This window comes from Phyllostomus discolor, chromosome 5 (assembly GCF_004126475.2).
Source record: "Phyllostomus discolor isolate MPI-MPIP mPhyDis1 chromosome 5, mPhyDis1.pri.v3, whole genome shotgun sequence".
NCBI classification, from domain to species: Eukaryota; Metazoa; Chordata; class Mammalia; order Chiroptera; family Phyllostomidae; genus Phyllostomus; species Phyllostomus discolor.
In genome coordinates, this window is record NC_040907.2 from 86,892,304 (window position 1) to 86,909,859 (window position 17,556).

At 38.6% G+C, this 17,556-nt stretch overlaps 1 protein-coding gene across 2 annotated transcripts in view; it reads left to right on the forward strand.

The window, feature by feature from the left end:
* The first annotated feature begins 148 nt into the window (after window positions 1-148).
* Window positions 149-17,556, forward strand: part of FARS2 (phenylalanyl-tRNA synthetase 2, mitochondrial) — a 555,715-nt gene continuing 538,307 nt past the window's right edge. For both annotated transcript variants that reach the window (XM_036026519.1, XM_028513542.2), the window contains exon 1: window positions 149-227. The gene's annotated coding sequence lies outside the window, so the exon portion shown is untranslated. The remainder of the gene's footprint in view (window positions 228-17,556) is intronic.

Here is a 17,556-nt window from a genome sequence, read left to right on the forward strand (position 1 = left end):
TTGCCTTCGGACACCCTTCCACTGGCTGCAGTTGCCCCACCCGCTGAGGTCCCCTCGGCGCTGCCTGAGAGGCCGTTTGGGGTTTCCGGGGTCCTTTTGCTAAGGTCGCTCTCTGTCGGTGTACCCTGAGTGGGGGCAACTCTCTGCACACGGGCACCACGGCGTCGGGGCGCGGAGTCTACGGGTCAGTGGTTCCTTGGCGCTCCGGCTCCGCTCAGGGCTACTGGGTAAGGGGCCTCTGGGCAAGGGCCGCTTTATTGTCAAAATGGCAGCGCCCAGTACGCTCTAAACGGAGCTCTGAGGTGGGGATAAGAATCTTTCTCAGGAGAGTAAGGGATCCTACCGCGCTCCAGATTTTAAAAGCCCCAGGTCTGGGCCTCCCGTGCGAACGGTGGGTGAGTGCCGGTCTGGCTGTCGCTTGGGGTGCGACGTGGGCGGCTGGTGTGCTATGGAGTTACTTTGCCATGGGTTTTTTTCCCTTTATGGGGTATATGTTGAGTTTTTGGGATTTTGCATTTCAGTCATGAGCCGTTTAGAGTTTTGTTATCTAATGTGTACAAAAGATGGGGTGGTCTGGGCTTTAGGCGTGGGTGAATAATTGGGCAAACTTCAGGGATTCAAGCCCTCTGTCGCTGAGCAAGTTTTCTCTTGAAGCTTTTCATGACTGATTTTTCTCCCGTGCCTGTTTTCTGAAGACGTAAAGTTTTCTGAACTATCATGTTACAGTGGTGGATAAAGTTGGTCGTTTTGGTCCTTGAACGTAGGACTGGGCGCAGGGAAGCCTGATTTAGTTCTTGTTAACTGTATTTGCAAAGCACTTGTGTCTGGAATCTTCCTGTATGTAATCCATGTTAGGAAGAGCCACAGTTTTCTGCCCCCAAATACAGAAAGGGATAAGTTTGTAGGTAAGACAAATTTGCACTTACGTCTCTTTTAATCCAACCACTGAATTATGGTTTTGTTCCTCTGTTTAAGATCATGTGGTTTTGAAATGACACTTGCAAAATCAAAGCAACTTCGTAATTTTCAGGAATTTAAGGGGACGAAATACTTCTTTGACCTTACCACACTTTCTATGTATACTTGTTATGTTACTCGTTAGAATGCAGTGGCATTTTAAAAAAGGCATGGAAGGGAAAATACTTTTACTGAAATCCTTTTAAGCTTCCCATCTGATTTTTTAAAGGTCTCATACATTAGTGAGTTTTTTTCTCTTTTATTTTTTGTTGTGTTTTTTTTTCTAATTTTATTTTAATCATTGTTCAAGTACAGTTTTCTGTCCCTTACCATTAGTGAGTTTTAAAGTAAGTTTTTTTACAGGGTAGCCGAGCTTCTGTCACTCTTGCAGGTTGATCAGGTCATGGGGCAGGTATTTCCTTATGCTTTGTTGAAAAGGCTTTTAATATTTTGAGTTTATCCTTTGGCATTACTTTAAGGCTTTAAGACCAAGGGAATCACATGTTATTACAGACGAAACATCTGGGAAAACTTCAACGTTGATGCAAGTTAAAAATAGAAAAAATTATCAAAGAAAAAAAAATGAAAATTATTCTGCCTTGTTTAAAAATAGTGGGGATTGTATTCTATTTTGCTTTCATCTAGGAAATGAAGTTGGGATAATTATACAATAATTGTTTATGTGTAACTCAAGCAATTTAATTATTAATGTGTAAATTAGTGCATGTAAGTGACTTTAACTTTGTTGTAGTCATATAAGACTTCCCAAACAAATATGTAAAGTTTAGTTTGTTTGGATAGCTTAATCACCTGTTTGTACAAGGTTAGGAATGTGATAGCTTCCCAGCTGACTGTAAGCTAAGTCCTCACAGAAAATAACATTCATTTTATTGTAAATAATTTACCATATGTTATATATCATTGCCTTGGAAGATTAATAAGAATGATTAAATTCTAAAGCCAGGCTCTTCTTTTATACATCTTCATTGTAGAGATGACTATTTTCAGTAATAATTGCTCTATCCAAGGTTGAAAGTGGAATTGGGCCAGAAGCTGGGTGGACCTTACTCATATAACTTTTAATAGTCATTTATTCTGGGCTGAGTATTCTCTTGGATAATAACCCATTTGTTTAGGCCTCAAATGTAAATATTTTCCTTTTTTTTTTTTTTTTTAAAGATTTTATTTATTTATTTTTAGAGAGAGAAGGGAGGGGGAGAGAGAGAGAGAGAGAGAGAGAATGAGAGAGAGAGAGAAACATCAATGTGCAGTTGCTGGGGGTTCTGGCCTGCAACCCAGGAATGTACCCTGGCTGGGAATCGAACCTGGGACACTTTGGTTCCCAGCCCGCGCTCAATCCACTGAGCTATGCCAGCCAGGGCTAAATATTTTCTTAATATTCACCTACCCATAGTTATGAAATATCTATAGTTTTTTCCCCTACCTATGTAAAATGTATTACCCTGTGTTAAAATTAAGATTGCTAATGAACATGTAATGTTTTTTGAAGAGAAATTTCTCTCACCATAATAAGCAAAATAAATGTAACAACAATTTGCTGTCTTCAGGCTTAAATATTAAAATGATATATAAAGAAAATCTTGTATAAACCAGCAACTTGTTATACTATGATTTAGATATTATTCAACTCCAAAGATGGATCCAAGTTTTTGTTATACATAATTGTTATCTGATTTTATTGATTCTTTATTCTAGTAGAATATGAAGCTGGAAGAGACCTTGGACATTAACTCATTCATTTTTGCAGACAAACAAACTAAAGTTCTTTCCTTATTCATTCATTCATTCATTTATTCATTTACCATTTATTGAAACCTTCCTAAGTGCCATTCTTTATACAAGATGATTGAGTCAAGTGATGGGAGTCTCCCTCTCCTTGTAGAAACCAATAGGGACCTAGATAAGCGGAGTAATAATTAATTTTTGATAGGTGCTATAATAGGGATAACACAGGGTCCATGAAATAATGCCCCTTTTTTAATACAAAATCATAAGCATGTAATTCTGTAACATAACAATATGACACTCAAGCACACCATATGACATTTCAGGTGAAATGTTCAAATTGCTGTTTATCTTGTGTAAGATTCATATACCCTCCCAACCACACTCAAGCTTCACTTCTGCTGGACCCTGTATTATCAAGCATTAAGGGAGTGCAGAGCAAGGACTTAAACTAGGATTTTGACCTACGGGAAAGCTTTCCATCATAGAAGGTATTTTCACAATGAGTAGTAAGACCCAGGTGAAGAATGTACAGTAGTGTGTTAGAGATTGTGGTGTGCATTTAAAGCCTGGGGCATAAGGGAGCATGATCAATTCAGGGAATTTTAAGCAGTTGGATGTCTGGGGAGACCCAAGACATGGTTATCCCTGGACCTGCTTTATTTTAATCATGTTTCTTGTTTTGGGGATATGTCATTTCTCCTTATATTATACATTGGCTATATCACATGTGTCAGGCAGAACTTAACATCTGAGCTGTTGAAATATCGATTAGTTTTTCAGGTGGTGATAGGCTTTTTTTGGTAGGCTTTTGCTTCAAACCATATTTTTGAATTATATTTTTGATGAGTATTAAAATTCTTTCTTTGTCTCCCCATTCAATGATAGTTGACTAGTCTGGTAGTTCAAGTCACTGTTCTTGTGGATACTTGAGGATAAAATCAAATACTGATCCCGTTTTCCAAGAGTTATAGTTTAAATACATTTTGTTTGTAATTAAAATATGCAGTTGAAAGTACAAAGTCTTGCAAGGGACGTACTTGTGAAGTGTTATGAGGTTTCAGAGCATGAAGAAGTCACTTCATAGCTGATTTCTGGTCCACACCTCAGACCAACAAAGCATGGCTGAGGCCCGACCTTCTGGAACTTTTATTTTTTAAATCCCCAGAGGATTGAATGAAGACAGGGTAGAGAAACAGTGATCTGTGAGAATTAGGGGACTTTATGGAAGAGGTAGTGTTGATGTAGAGCTTGAGAAGTTTAGGTTTGAGCTGGGCCTTGAAGGGAATTACAGGACTTGGATGTGTGGGTGTGGTGGTAGGGTGGCTACTGCAGAAAGGTTTACCCTTGAAAGGGTAGAGAAGAGAGGGCCTGAGTGAGGTCTAGGGAAAAATCTTGGCCTGGGAAACATAGGAAGGATTTATTTAGAGCAGGCATGGTCACGAGGGTAAGTATAGTGAGATACACCTGGTAGATAGCAGCTGAGTTCTTATATGACCTCAGTGAGTCCTTTGGAGACCTGATGGGAAAGCTGTTATCTTCATTTAAGGGAAGGAAAACTGAGAGATTAGATTATTGAGCTGGAGTTATACAGCTAGGAAGCAGCACAGGGTAGACATTGGCCCAGGAGGTGATATAACTATGAAGCTATACTTGCATAGAAGGTCTTCAGTGCCAGCTTCGGGAATCGGAAGTTTATTAATTTTTTCTTGAATAAAATGGGTGAATTTTAGTTATACTTGAATTTTAATTTAGTTGGATTCTCACTTACTTCTAAAGCTAACTGGTTTGTATAGGAACTATTATAAATACCCAGAGACTCTCAAATGTTGATTTTTATGCTAGGCTTTAGTCTTTTAAGATAAATTTACATAATTTTTTCTATAACATCTCTTTGAAAAGACTTAGTGCCTTTTTTTAGGTTGTCTGGTTGTACGTGTGAGAGACATTACTTCTTGGGGGCATTTTCTGACACTCAGATTTCTGTGAAAGCTCTTCAAATCTTAAGATAAGCTGTTCTCTGAGAAAGAATGCTTAATTGATTGGAGGCTAAGGGTTCCCTTAGTTGTGGGCAGCAACAATAAGATTGACAATTGATTTTTTGGTAAAGTGTATCCAGTGTCACTCACTTCTAGAGGATCTTTCTTTTTAAAATTAATTCTTTGCCTTCTAACCCTGGCTAGGTGGATCAGTAGATTGGAGTGTTATCCCCAAGTATAAAGGTTGCCAGATTGATCCCTGTTCAGGGCACATACAAGAATCAACCAATGAATGCATAAATAAGTGAAATAGCAAATTGATGTTTTTTCTTTCTCTCTTACTTCCTCTTTCTCTCTCCCCACCTCTCTCTCTCTAAATTCAGTAAGTAAAAGTTAAAAAACCTCCAAATTCTTTGTCATCTTTTTTTAGTACAAAATCCCACCAACATGGGGAGTCTTTTACCCTGTGGTACATGGAAATATTTTGTTACAGATTACCTTCATTTTTTCCTTTTTACTAGTTAGGAGGAATAAATTTTAGGAATAATGTTTTTCTATTGTCTGGATATTTTAGAATGATTTGTTCATCAGAGTAGCTCTACACGTGATAATGATAGCTATTATTTATTGAGTTAATTTTCTCTCCTGGAAGCTTTGTTGGGGACTTCACAAACATATCATTTCAGTAATTCTTCTGAAGGTACATTTGGAGTACTGATTGACTTCTTTGAAGGGGGAGTAATAGCTGCCATCTTGTTTGTCCAGATCAGTTGGTTGTTTACAGAAAACATGTAGGATTCTCAATGTTGACTCTTTGTTTAGAAATAAAATGCCTGCGTTTTGCTAATCACTGGCAAAACACTTTGTTAGCGTCTCAAGATATACAATACTGAGTTTTGTGAAGTTAACCAATCTCTTGGAAGGACAATCTTGTCTTTTTTAAGGAAAAACCTACGGTTATTCCTTACTGTGTGTTTCTTTTCTGTGTTTCTTCTTTATTATTCACACAGAGCCCTTTGTTTCTGGTCACCAAATGCTTAAGTTTTTTTCCCCTTACACCAAGCAATTCACTGGAATACCTGCTGGATGTCTTAAAATTCAACTCAATTCTGACATTACCCAGAGATAGCATCGGATTTCACCAGACTGCCTTGTTCAGTTGGCAGTTGCATGTAGTAGATCCCCAGGTTACCCACAGCTGTTTGATTTGATTACAAATTGGAAGTTCCCATGACCCCCTCAGGCTTGATTAATTTGTAAGAGTGGGTGACAGAATTCAGGGAAACACATTTACCAGTTTATTAAAGGATATGATAAAGGATGCCATGAACAGCCAGATTAAGAGTTCCATAGGATGCGGTCTGGGAAGCACAGAAGCTTCTTTCCCTGTGGATTTTGGGTGCATCGTCTTCTCAGTGTGGATGTGTCACCCTCCTGGACCCTCTCCAAACCCCATACTATTGGGATTTTATGGAGGCTTCCTCATGTAGTCATGATCAGTTATTAACTTAGTTTCCAGCCCCGTCTTCCCTCACTAGAGAAGTTAGGGAGCTGAGTTAAAAGTTCCAAGCTTCTAATCATGGTTCTTTCAGTTGACCAGGCCCCCCATCCAGGAGCCTGCCCAGAGTCACCTCATGAAAATAAAACATCCTCCTGGTGCTCTTACTATATAGGAATTGACAAGGGTTTAGGAGCCTTGTGTTAGGAACGGAGTCAAAGACAATTATTAGAACAAGAGATGCTCCCAGTGATATTACCACTTAGGAAATTACACAAGCTTTAGGAGCTCTGTGTCAGAAACGTGTGTGCGTATATTTTCTGTTATCTCACAGTCTTTGATACTTGTCTTTGGGCTACTATAATAAAGTTTCATAAACTGGGTAGCATATAACAACAGAAATTTATTTCTCACAGTTCCGGAGGCTGGGAAGTACAATATCCAGGTGCCAGCAGATTCAGTGTCTGGTGAGGACTTCCTGGTTCACAGAAGTTCTACTTTTCTTGGTGTTCTCACATGGTGTAAGGGGCAAGGGGTCTTTCTGGGGCCTCTATTACAAGACCGCTAATCCCATTCTGAGGCCTCATGATCTGATCATTTCTCGAAAGCTCTGTCTCCTCATACCATTGGTTTTTAACATGAATTTTAGGGGGGACATAAACATTCAGTCCATTGCAGTACTGTACTGGAGAATGTTATTACCAACAGAAGCTAAACAGTTCATGTTTTATTTACCATTATGGTGAATACTTTGATATAATTTAGTATTTTATAACTTGAATATAAAAATGTATTTGTTGAACACAACTGAGGCAATTCAGCTTGGCAAACCTGTGTCCTGTATGTGTACTTGTGAGCTTGAGTTAACTAATAATATTTAAGAGTAGTAATAGCCTGGCTTGTATGAAATGGGTTACAGTAATATTGGCAGGCAGTAATACAGAGTTAGCTTCATTTACTGAAGATATGTTTATTGGGGGGATTATCTTTATGAAAATTCCTAGAATTGAATTCTGAGTGCAGGGGAAAGGGAAAACGGGCCATGAGGTAGAAGCTCACCAGGCAGCACACCTTCTTCCCTCCTTGTCATTTTGAAGTATGGGCATAGTTATCTATTTCAAATCTCTGAGCACCTGGAAACAAGTGCCTGTGCCCAAGTATTTATGACTTTCATGCTTGAAGCTCGGTAGCCATCTTGTGTCCTGAGGGAAAAAACCTGAGAGACAGGACAAGAGAACAGAAGATTCTAACTGAAGGCCCTGACTTCTGTGATCTGCTGAATGAACCCTGGAACTGGGTACCTTCAGACTTCATGTTAAGTAAAAATTGAATATCTTTCTGTCTTAACCATGATTATGTGGGCTATCATGCAGCTCAGTACATCTTGACATAGTGGCAGAAATAGAGTTTCATTGCTTCAGCCTTGCTAAAGTCGTTAGTACACTTGCCAATTTAAGGTCATTTTCTGTATGTTCCTTATGAAGCTTTGGGATATTTTTGTGTGTGTTTTTTTTTCTTTTTTTACATTCTTTTTTTTTAGAAGTATATTTTATTGATTATACTATTCCAGTTGTCCCAGTTTTTTCTTTCCTTTATCCCCCTCCTCCCTGCACTCCCCTCCCTCCAGCGTTCCCCTAACCATGCCCGGCCCCCACCCCCACAGTCTTAGTCCATGTCCGCGGGTTGTACATACAAGTTCTTTGGCTTCTCCATTTCCTATACTATTCTTAACCTTCCTCTATTTTGTGCCTACCAGTCATGCTTCCTATTCCCCCATTCTCCCCCTCCTCCTCCCCAATGATAACCCTCCATGTGGTCTCTATTTCTGTGATTCTTTTCCTGTCATAGTTGTTTGCTTAGTTCATTTTTGTTTTAGTTTTTGTGTTTTTAGGTTCTGTTGTTGATAGTTGTGAGTTTGTTGTCATTTTACTGTTCGTATTTTTGATCTTCTTCATTTTCTTAGATAAATCCCTTTAACAGTTCATGTAATAAGAGCTTGGTGATGATGAACTCCTTTAACTTGAGCTTATCTGGGAAGCACTTTATCTGCCCTTCCATTCTAAATAATAGGCTTGCTGGATAGAGTACTCATGGATGTAGGTCCTTGCCTTTCATAACTTCAAATACTTCTTTCCAGCCCCTTCTTGCCTGCAATGTTTCATTTGAGAAATCAGCTGATCGTCTTATGGGAACTCCTTTGTAGGTAACTCTCTCCCTTTGCTGGTTTTAAGATTCTCTCCTTACTTTTAATATCGGGTAACTTAATTATGTTGTGTCTTGGTGTGCTCCTCCTTATGTCCAGTTTCTTTGGGACTCTGAGCTTACTGGACTTCCTGGAAGTTTATTTCCTTTGCCAGATTGGGGAAGTTCTCCTTCATTATTTGTTCAAATAAGCTTTCAATTTCTTGTTCTTCCTCTTCTCCTTCTGGCATCCCTATGATTTGGATGTTAGAGCATTGTAAGTTGTCTCAGAAGTTCCTAAGCTCTCCTCATTTTTTTGAATTCTTGTTTCTTCGTTCTGTTCTGGTTGGATGCTTATTTCTTCCTTTTGTTACGAATTGTTGATTTGAGTCCCAGTTTCCTCCCTTCACTGTTGGTTCCCTGTACATTTTCCTTTATTTTACTTTGTGTAAACTTCATTTCTCCCTTCATTTTGCGACCAAGCTCAATCATTTCTGTGAGCATCCTGATGCACCTAGTAAGTTGTCTTATCTCCTCATCACTTAGTTCTTTTTCTGGAGTTTTGATTCTTTCTTTCATTTGGGTCATATTTCTTTGTCTGGGGGCACCCATTAATGTGGTAAGGGGGTGGAACTTTAGGTATTCGCCAGGATGGGACTACCCTATTTACTGCATTTTGGCAATGTATGTGGGGGAGGGGCCGGAGAGGGAACAGTGCTGTTTGCTTGGTTCTCTCCCCACTTTCAGTCCCTTCCCCTGCTACCCACAAGCAAAATGGGCCCTTCTGGTGCAGATTCCTGGGTTGGTTGGTTTGTGTACATTCTAGGACCCTGTGGGTCTCTCCAACAAACTCTCCTGTGAGGCTGGAGTTTCTCCTGCTACTGCCCCCACAGATTTTTTTACAGCCTGGGATTTTGAGTCTTTAGTATCCCTGGCTGATACCCTGGGTTTCAGAGTCTCTCTCATTCCCCCGTTGTTCCTCTGGGCTTGTCTGTGGTGAATGTGGGACTGCCCGTGCAGTCTGACAGCCACTGCCTGGATACATGTTGGACTTCCATGCAAATGTTTTTCTGGCAGTCCTGGTCTCTTTTTTTAAATTGGTGGTTATCCTTTTGGTTGTGCCAGGAAGTGAAGTGTTTTTCATCTTCTCATCTCCATCTTCTCATGTATTTTCTTTATAGAAATCGGTTATGTGTACACACAGGATAAGTTTCTTTTTTTGTACTTTAGGACTTTTGTACATGAGGATCCCTCTCTCTTATAATTGAGCTTCTTCCATATTCTTCATTTCTACTACTTACTACTTACCTTACCCATTTTCAGCAAGGTGGTCCCTAACCTCAGTTTAAAGTACACCTTTCCTTTTTATTATTTTTTCTTGTAGCATTTTATTCTTTACTGTAACTTTTTTTTTTTAATCCTCATCCAAGGACATGTTCTTGACTTTAGAGAGAGGAGAAGGGAGGGAGAGAGAGAAGCAGAGAAACATCCCATCAGTTGCCTCTCATACGTGCCCCTACCGGGGACTGAACCCACAACCTAGGCATGTGTCCTGGCTGGGAATCAAAGCTGTGACCTTTTTGTTTATGGAACAATGCTCCAACCAACTGAGACACACAGGTCAGGGCTACATTAACTTTTTATATTTTAAAATTATATACCTGTACCACTGTAAGTTAATGGTTTCATGTTGGTTTCTCCCAGCATAAGGGGGCAGGGACTAGTTTGTTATTGTAGCTGTAGTGCCTAGTGGGTGTTGAGTAAACATTTCTTGGATGATTAAATGAAAGAAGACTGAAATCCTTAGATTCCTGCGTCTTCCATCTTCCTGTTCTACCACTACCACCAATTTTAGGTGACATGAGATTTCAGCCACAGCAGAGTTTGTTTTATATGTTCAGGTGATATTGTTCCCTCCTGGTTATGGTTTCAGGTTAGACTTTGTAATGGGTAGTAGCATAATCCTTAGAATACTAACTGCACAAGCATCTTGGAAGTTTGTTTAGAAAAGTGGTAAGTATTTTGGATGCATTTTTGCTGTGTTAGGAGTTATTCTCCTACAATTTTGCACTGTGTTAAAACAAGCTTTATTGGCACTATTTTTCTAATTTGACATGAAGAGCCCCTGGTAGTGAACATTTTTATTTTGTGTTTTGGATATCCTTGGAAGCATGGAAATGATTCTCATTTTAGCAGGTTATTGTGCTTGGGTACTAGGCATGTTATTTGAAATTGCATTTAGAATCTGTTTTCTTTCTAAAAGAGTAGTTGGTCTCAGGAGAGGCTGTATGAATTATTGACTCAAGTTACTGACTTATAATGGGGATGCTTTTAAATAAGTTTTTTTAGTTTCGGTAGGCTGTAACCCTAGACTGTTGGTAATAGTTTTACTGTTTCTGGGGAGATTTATTGTACATTTTTGAAATGATTGTAAGTGTTGTGTGTATGTGATAGGAAGGGAGAAAACTTGACTAGGATGTTATCAATTTGGTTACATTTCACAGCTGTCTCAAGCTTTTCTATATCATTTTAGGCAAGTTGTTTACCATTTGGGTGATTATATAATTTATTTCCTAAGTCAAGACACTGAGATCACTGAAAGTGGGTGCTAGTAAGTAATGATGCTGGGACACAGGCACACGTGAACTGTCTTAGGGAAACCGAGGCGTATGGTCATCCTCTTGGGTACAGTAGTTTGTGATGACAATGTTAATCTGTATACCCTTGTGTCTTAGGATCTTCCAGAATTAGGGAGGCCTTCCTTTCCTGACAAGACACTAGATTGCCTTGTTTGTAAAGAGATAGATACTGTAAGAACCAAGAATCTGGAGCTCATCAAAGACTTAACTTCTCCTTTATTCCCTAAGGATCCCTATATCTTTGCAGCCCTCTGCCCAGAGGTTTTTTTTTAATTGAATTTATTGGGGTGACATTGGTTAATAAAATTATAGGTTTCAGGAATACAGTTCTATAACACATCATTTGTATATTGTTTTGTGAGTTTTGATTGTTTAATAGTCTAGATGACTCTGGGTCTCTAATCTGCTGTGGCTTCATCTACAATAGGAGATTTGGGGTGGCAGTGCCAGTGTGATCCAACAAAAGGGCTCTTTGTGCTTTAGGGTCGAATCTCTCTGCATGACTAGTTGGCTGTCCTGAGGTGTGGGAAGGAGGGAGGGGCTCTAACTTTTATTGTTTTACTCAGTAGAGAAACTGTGGGCACATAGTTATATCTAATCACAATTTTATATTGTTTGGGCTTCTGAAAGAAAGCTTCTGAATACTAATATGAACATAAAGCATTCAGGTATTTCAGAGCAGGAGATTGCAGACTTTTTCCGTTAGTCTTACTGGTTGCAGCTTTGCAGCCTGTCCTTGGGAAGGATCTGCAGCCCTGCCTTACCTGGGTTAAGACAGTAATAATCTGTTAACAGTCTGCCCCCGTGAGAAGGAAGAATGATCACATGTCAGTGTTATGTAGTCCTGAGTTTCATGTGCCAGATTTTCCTGAGGGTCACAGACAATACCTAGAGTCCTCTTCCTTTCCAAACATTTTCTAACCATTGGTAGGCATTGCAAGGACATCTGACACACTTTCTTACTTGGTTCTCATACTAATTGAGTGAGGTAGGCACCCTACCCAAATTTTACCAAAGACAAAACAAAACAAAACAAAACCCTGAGGATTCGAGAATTTCAAGAAGTGGCCCCAGTTCTTATGGCAGATTAGGAACTTGAAGTGAGGACTATTTGTTTCCATGTTTGTATTATCCAGATTATATCATGCCATATTTGAGTTGGTGGTATGAAACCTGAAAGCAGCCTTAAGAAATCAAATAATTTTCATTGAATTCTTATTTTCAATACTTAACATCCTCCTACAGTGTACTCTGTTTTACCTCTGGGAAGGCATTTGTTTTCAAGCCCTAGTTGTTCAAGGGTTAGGTTATTTTGCATTCTCTTTGGTCCTGTGCTTGAAAAAGTATAATTAGTGTGTAAATACTTAAATGAATATGATTAGAGGGAATGAACATTACTATGCATAAAGATGTATTCATTGAATATTTGCTATTTGATCAGTAATTTGATAAAACTTTTGCTTTGGTTTTATTGTGCTAGAATCTCTCCAAACATTTTTCAAATGCAGTATCAGTTTTCCCCCAGGACCGCTATACTGCAGGTTCTGCAGTTTAAGGCTGAGGAACATGAGTTTTCAAAGATTCATGGTCCTGTCAATTAACTCAATCAGGTAGAACAGTGGTTTCCAGTCTGTGTGCTAAACAACTGTAGGAGCCATTGAGAGAAAAGGTTTGTGAATTCCTCTTTCTGTCATATGCTTGTCCTCCTATTTTTCAAATATATGCAGGTAGTTTAGTGATTGGAAAAATATGCATTGATCAAAAGCTACTGTGACTCACTAATGTTTTTAAGTAATTTTGAATTGCACAGCAGACGTTACAGCTTTGTCTGATTTTATGGAGATTAGATAATTTTTCAAAGTTAGAATTTATTTGCAGACTGAAGGTTATGGACTCCTGGTTAAATCATAGTAATGCTAGGATATTTCTGCCAGGTTAACTGCTATGTTTCAGTCTCTTCTGAGGTTGCAGAATACATTCATATGCTCTGCGTGTGGCAGAGGCGTGTCCTCTCATCACTCAGTGGACATTTGTTCTTCTTCTAAGAGGGTCATCCTTGGCTCCCACCCCTCTTTGTAAATATTTACAAGCAATCAGTGAAGTCGATCCATCTATTTTACCTCTGATCTGCCTCTAAATTTGTCTACGTGCTATATAACATTATTAGCAGATAGGTGCTGAAATAAATTATTAGATTGATTGTGCTTTGCATAAAATTCAATAAATATTTACCAAATGACTGGTCAATAATTCAGTGTAATATATTACTAGTGCTGCAGTTTCATTATTTACTAATGTTCCTTGGTTTTCTTATTTCTTTCCTCTCAAAATTGGATTTCTTTCATGCTACAGAACTCTTGTATTTGAAGCTAAGTAATGTGAATTTTAAAATGTGTATGGCTCTGTTATAATAGCTCAGTTGTTTTTTCCCTTCACCTCTCGGTGTTCCTGCTCATACTCTTGGACGTTCCTGGCTCATAGCTCATTAGCTCCTGTTTGCACTGAAGGGACTACTCTTTGCTTATTTTATGCCAGGTTTGGGGCTAATGTGTTTCCTTATCTAATGCTTGTAACAATCGTATGAACAGCGATTTTTAACCTTTTTAATCTCATGACATACACAAAGTAATTACTAGAATTCTGTAGCATAAACAAAACTATATTTTTTGCTTATTTGACCAAAAAATAGGTGTAATTTTGATTCGTTCATACTTGATGGCTACCATTGTGTTGGCTGTTGTCATTTTTTTTTTTCCATTGATAGTCTAAGGGAGAAGAAGTCAGTGCCCTGGACTAAAATAGTTAGGTATTGTATATTTTTAAAAATCTTGCAGCACACCAGTTGAAAATTGCTGGTATAGAACGAGGAAACATAAATAAATAGTACATGGCCGGCTGAGATTTGGAGTTAAACACATTTTATTGACTAAACCTCTCCCATACTCTCAATTTAAGCATTTCTTTTACTTTGCTATACCCACCTTTCACCTTACTCTTTCTGATACTGCTACTCTCCACCAGGACCTAGAATCCATTGGGCTTTCTCCCCTTTTCATTGTGCCATATCCCTCTCATGTCTTCTCTCCTTACCCAGCCTAGATTTTGTGTCTGCTGCTTTTTAATATCATTCTAATTGGACTGCTTCAGACGAGTGTAGGTCTCAGTTCTAGTTATTTTCCTTCTCTGCGTCGTCGATGTGTTTTTATTGGTAGAAGTGATTTATAGTATAAGGAAGAGACATTGTGGACATACGTACATGTGGCCACCCATTATTGTGTCTGTCTGTCTGTGGTTTAGTGATATTTCATATGTAACCAATATGTTGAACTTAGGTGATCTATGAAACATAAGTCAGACACTCTGTACGAGAACTTATTTCCTCACCCATTCCCCCTTCAAAGGACCTTGCAATGCGAAGGGTTGGTGGAATGTGTGTGGCTTTTTTCTTTTCCTCTACTTATCCTTTTCTCCTGAGCTAGCTCTCTACTGTTTAGGCCCCTGCCAAGTTTGAAGAGTGGGGTAAGTAGAGGAGAGTGAAGGGATACAATGATTGTGCATTAGCTGGGGTGGTTTAGTATTCTAGGTTTGATTGTTTAGTTGGGTATTTTCCTGAATTCTTCAGAGGATCCCCTACTGGGTCCATCCAACTTAGGCTTCCATGAGTTAGGTGACTCTTCTTGGGCTTGCTCTGCTCCCCTTTGTCCCTGGTTCTTCTAAGGTTCCTGCCACTGAAGAAACATTCATTGTTGGTGTCATTTCACCTTCTAGATGTTCATATTGCAAAACTTACAGTGACTCAGTGCTGGCTGTCCCCGCTACTGTCTTCCTGTGGCTCATGAGACATGTCTAACGCAGCCTTCTCTTGCTGTCTAACTTTTCTCACTCCCGCCTTCAGGTTTCTAACATTTCTTAATACAAGTTGGGTGCAAATTCATGGTCTCCCTTCCTGCATGGAGTACACATTAGCTCTCTCTCAAGGGGATTCCTTGAAGTTTCTGCCCCTTTAGCTAAAGAGGCTGGCACCCTTTCCCCTTAGTTGGAGGGAGTAAGGCCAGAGACTCCACCAAAGCTTTTTTTTTTTTTTTTTTTTTTTTTAAGAAATCCTTATAAAACCTCTTCTTTCTCTACTCTTTTGGAGTGTTTGGACTGATTATAGTCCTAGAGTGGTATGAATAACTTGCACTCATTTTTAAAATAAATTATACATTTTGGTATTTGTCATTTAGTCAGTTTTGCCTCATTTAAAACTTCAGTTTAATGTCTTGACTTACAGTTTTTCTAAAAATAATACATGTTCATTATTTAAACAAAATATATTAGAAAAGTGGAGCAGGACATTTAAGCCACTCAAGTCTTATAATCTAGAGATAACTGTGGTTAATATTTGATAATCCCCATTGTAAACACTTCTCTATGAATTTTCATGTAGATGAATGGAAGAATGGATGGATAGTTTAAAAGTCCTTTATAAAGATAGTATCATATAACACATGATATTTTTACTTTTCAAAAATATATTTAATTTTATTTGAAAGTAGCCAAAGAAAGAAATTACAGAACTGAAGGGATTGTTGAACTTCAGAACAATCATGGGACACTTTTTTTGTGTCATTATGACTTTTTTGACAGACTTTTGATTTTAGCTGATATATATGGTTCCTTTGAAAGATGAAAAAGAGAAATGCATTTGCACTTCTTTCCATCTTTTCTCCCTGTTCTACTCATTGATTTGTCTTATTTTATGTTGTCAAGGTCTTTAACTTTGTGTTCTCTTACCTGTAATTTCAGTGAGTTCTTTAGCCATGCTCTTGAATGGTTTCAGTGCTTATTAGCAGTTCTTTTCTAACAGTTTTTCCATTTCTTGAATATTTATTTTGACCAGTGTTTTTTTGGGCGGGGGGGGCGCTAGATTTTTTTTATTAAGGTTGTTCAGAAAGTGTTTATCAGTGTTATATCCTTGAGTTCCTGTATGTTTGGGAATATGCTTACCTTTTACTAAAAGAAACCTTGGCTAGACTTAAAATTGATACCAACCTGACTTTTCTCTCTCCTTAAGTGACTTGCTTTTTCTGCCTACTAGCATGGATTCTGGTTCCAGAGTTCATACTTTGAGCCACTCTTCTGCCTTTCAGAGCCTGTGTGATGAGTTCCTTTCCTCTCAAGTTGAGTAACTTCATTAGGCTAATAGTGTTGATTGTTACATTTTAATTTATCTTGGAGCATGGTCTGCTCTTGATTTGCAAATTCAAATATGCCTTAATTTTAGGAGAGATCTTTTTTGTGTGGTGTTTTTCAGCATTTTTCTGTTTGTGTTTTGTTCTTCAGGAGCACCAACATGAGAATATAGATCTGTTTTGTCTTACATATCTAGCATCTTCTTTCTGGTCATTTTTACATTTCATTTTGTAAGGCTTCTCAGACCTGTCCTCCCTGTCCTGATGGGTTTTTTTTTCATGTTTATTTAACATCTTGTTACCTCTAATATGATACTCATTTGTATTAGTTTCATTATTCCCTTTTATGTCTTGAGCTGTACCCACTCAATATTTATCTTCTGTTGTCTTATAATCTTTTTGATCTTTTCTGTATCTTTAACCTTCCCAAAGGACCCCCCCCCACCCCCAGTTTTTACTTTATCTCTAATTCCTTAGATTTTGGAGAACAATTTGTATGAATACTTCTTTGTTTCTTAGGGTAGCTTCTTTCTGGTGAGTATTTTTTTCCTCTGTTTTGCTCACATTTCAGATTTTTTTTTCATTCAGCACTTTCTGTGGGTTATTTTTTTTCCTGGTATTTACTCATCTCTGGATCAAAGCAGTTTGTCTCTGTCAAAGACTAGCAGCTCTGAAGGCTTCAGTTCAGGTATAGTTATTTCTTTATCTGAGAGCTCCGTAGTTTTGGATATTCAGGTCAGTGCAGTTTATGTTACAAGCTCTGTATTTTGTAATTTGGTGACTCATCTTCTCCCCTGACCCCCATTTTAACCCTAACTCACTGTGGCAGTGACATATAGGTTCTAGACATTACAGGCCCCAGCAAATCAGGGTCCCAATCTCCCTTTTATTTTCCCTATCCATTACCACTCCCTCATTTGTTCTATACACTCCACTCGCTCATCCTGAACTACTTCTTCTTTTTGAATTTTTATGCTTCTGCTCTTTTGCACATGTAGTCTCCAGTGCATAGAACTTTGCCATAAAAATCACTTGCATGCTGGTAGATGTTTATGGGAGGTGTGCCTGATTTGTATTGTTTGGTGTATTGTTTGGCTATGGTGGATGTATTTCCACTGAATTTCAGGGTACCAATGAAAAGCCACTGAATGCAGAATTGAAAAGAGAAGCACGCGCCCTGGCTGGCGTAGCTCAGTGGATGGAGCTCGGGCTGGGAACCAAAGTGTCCCAGGTTCGATTCCCAGCCAGGGTACATGCCTGGGTTGCAGGCTATAACCCCCAGCAACCGCACATTGAAGCTTCTCTGTCTCTCTCTCTATCTCCCTCCCTTCTCTTTCTAAAAATAAATAAATAAAATCTTTTAAAAAAAAAAAGAAAAAAAG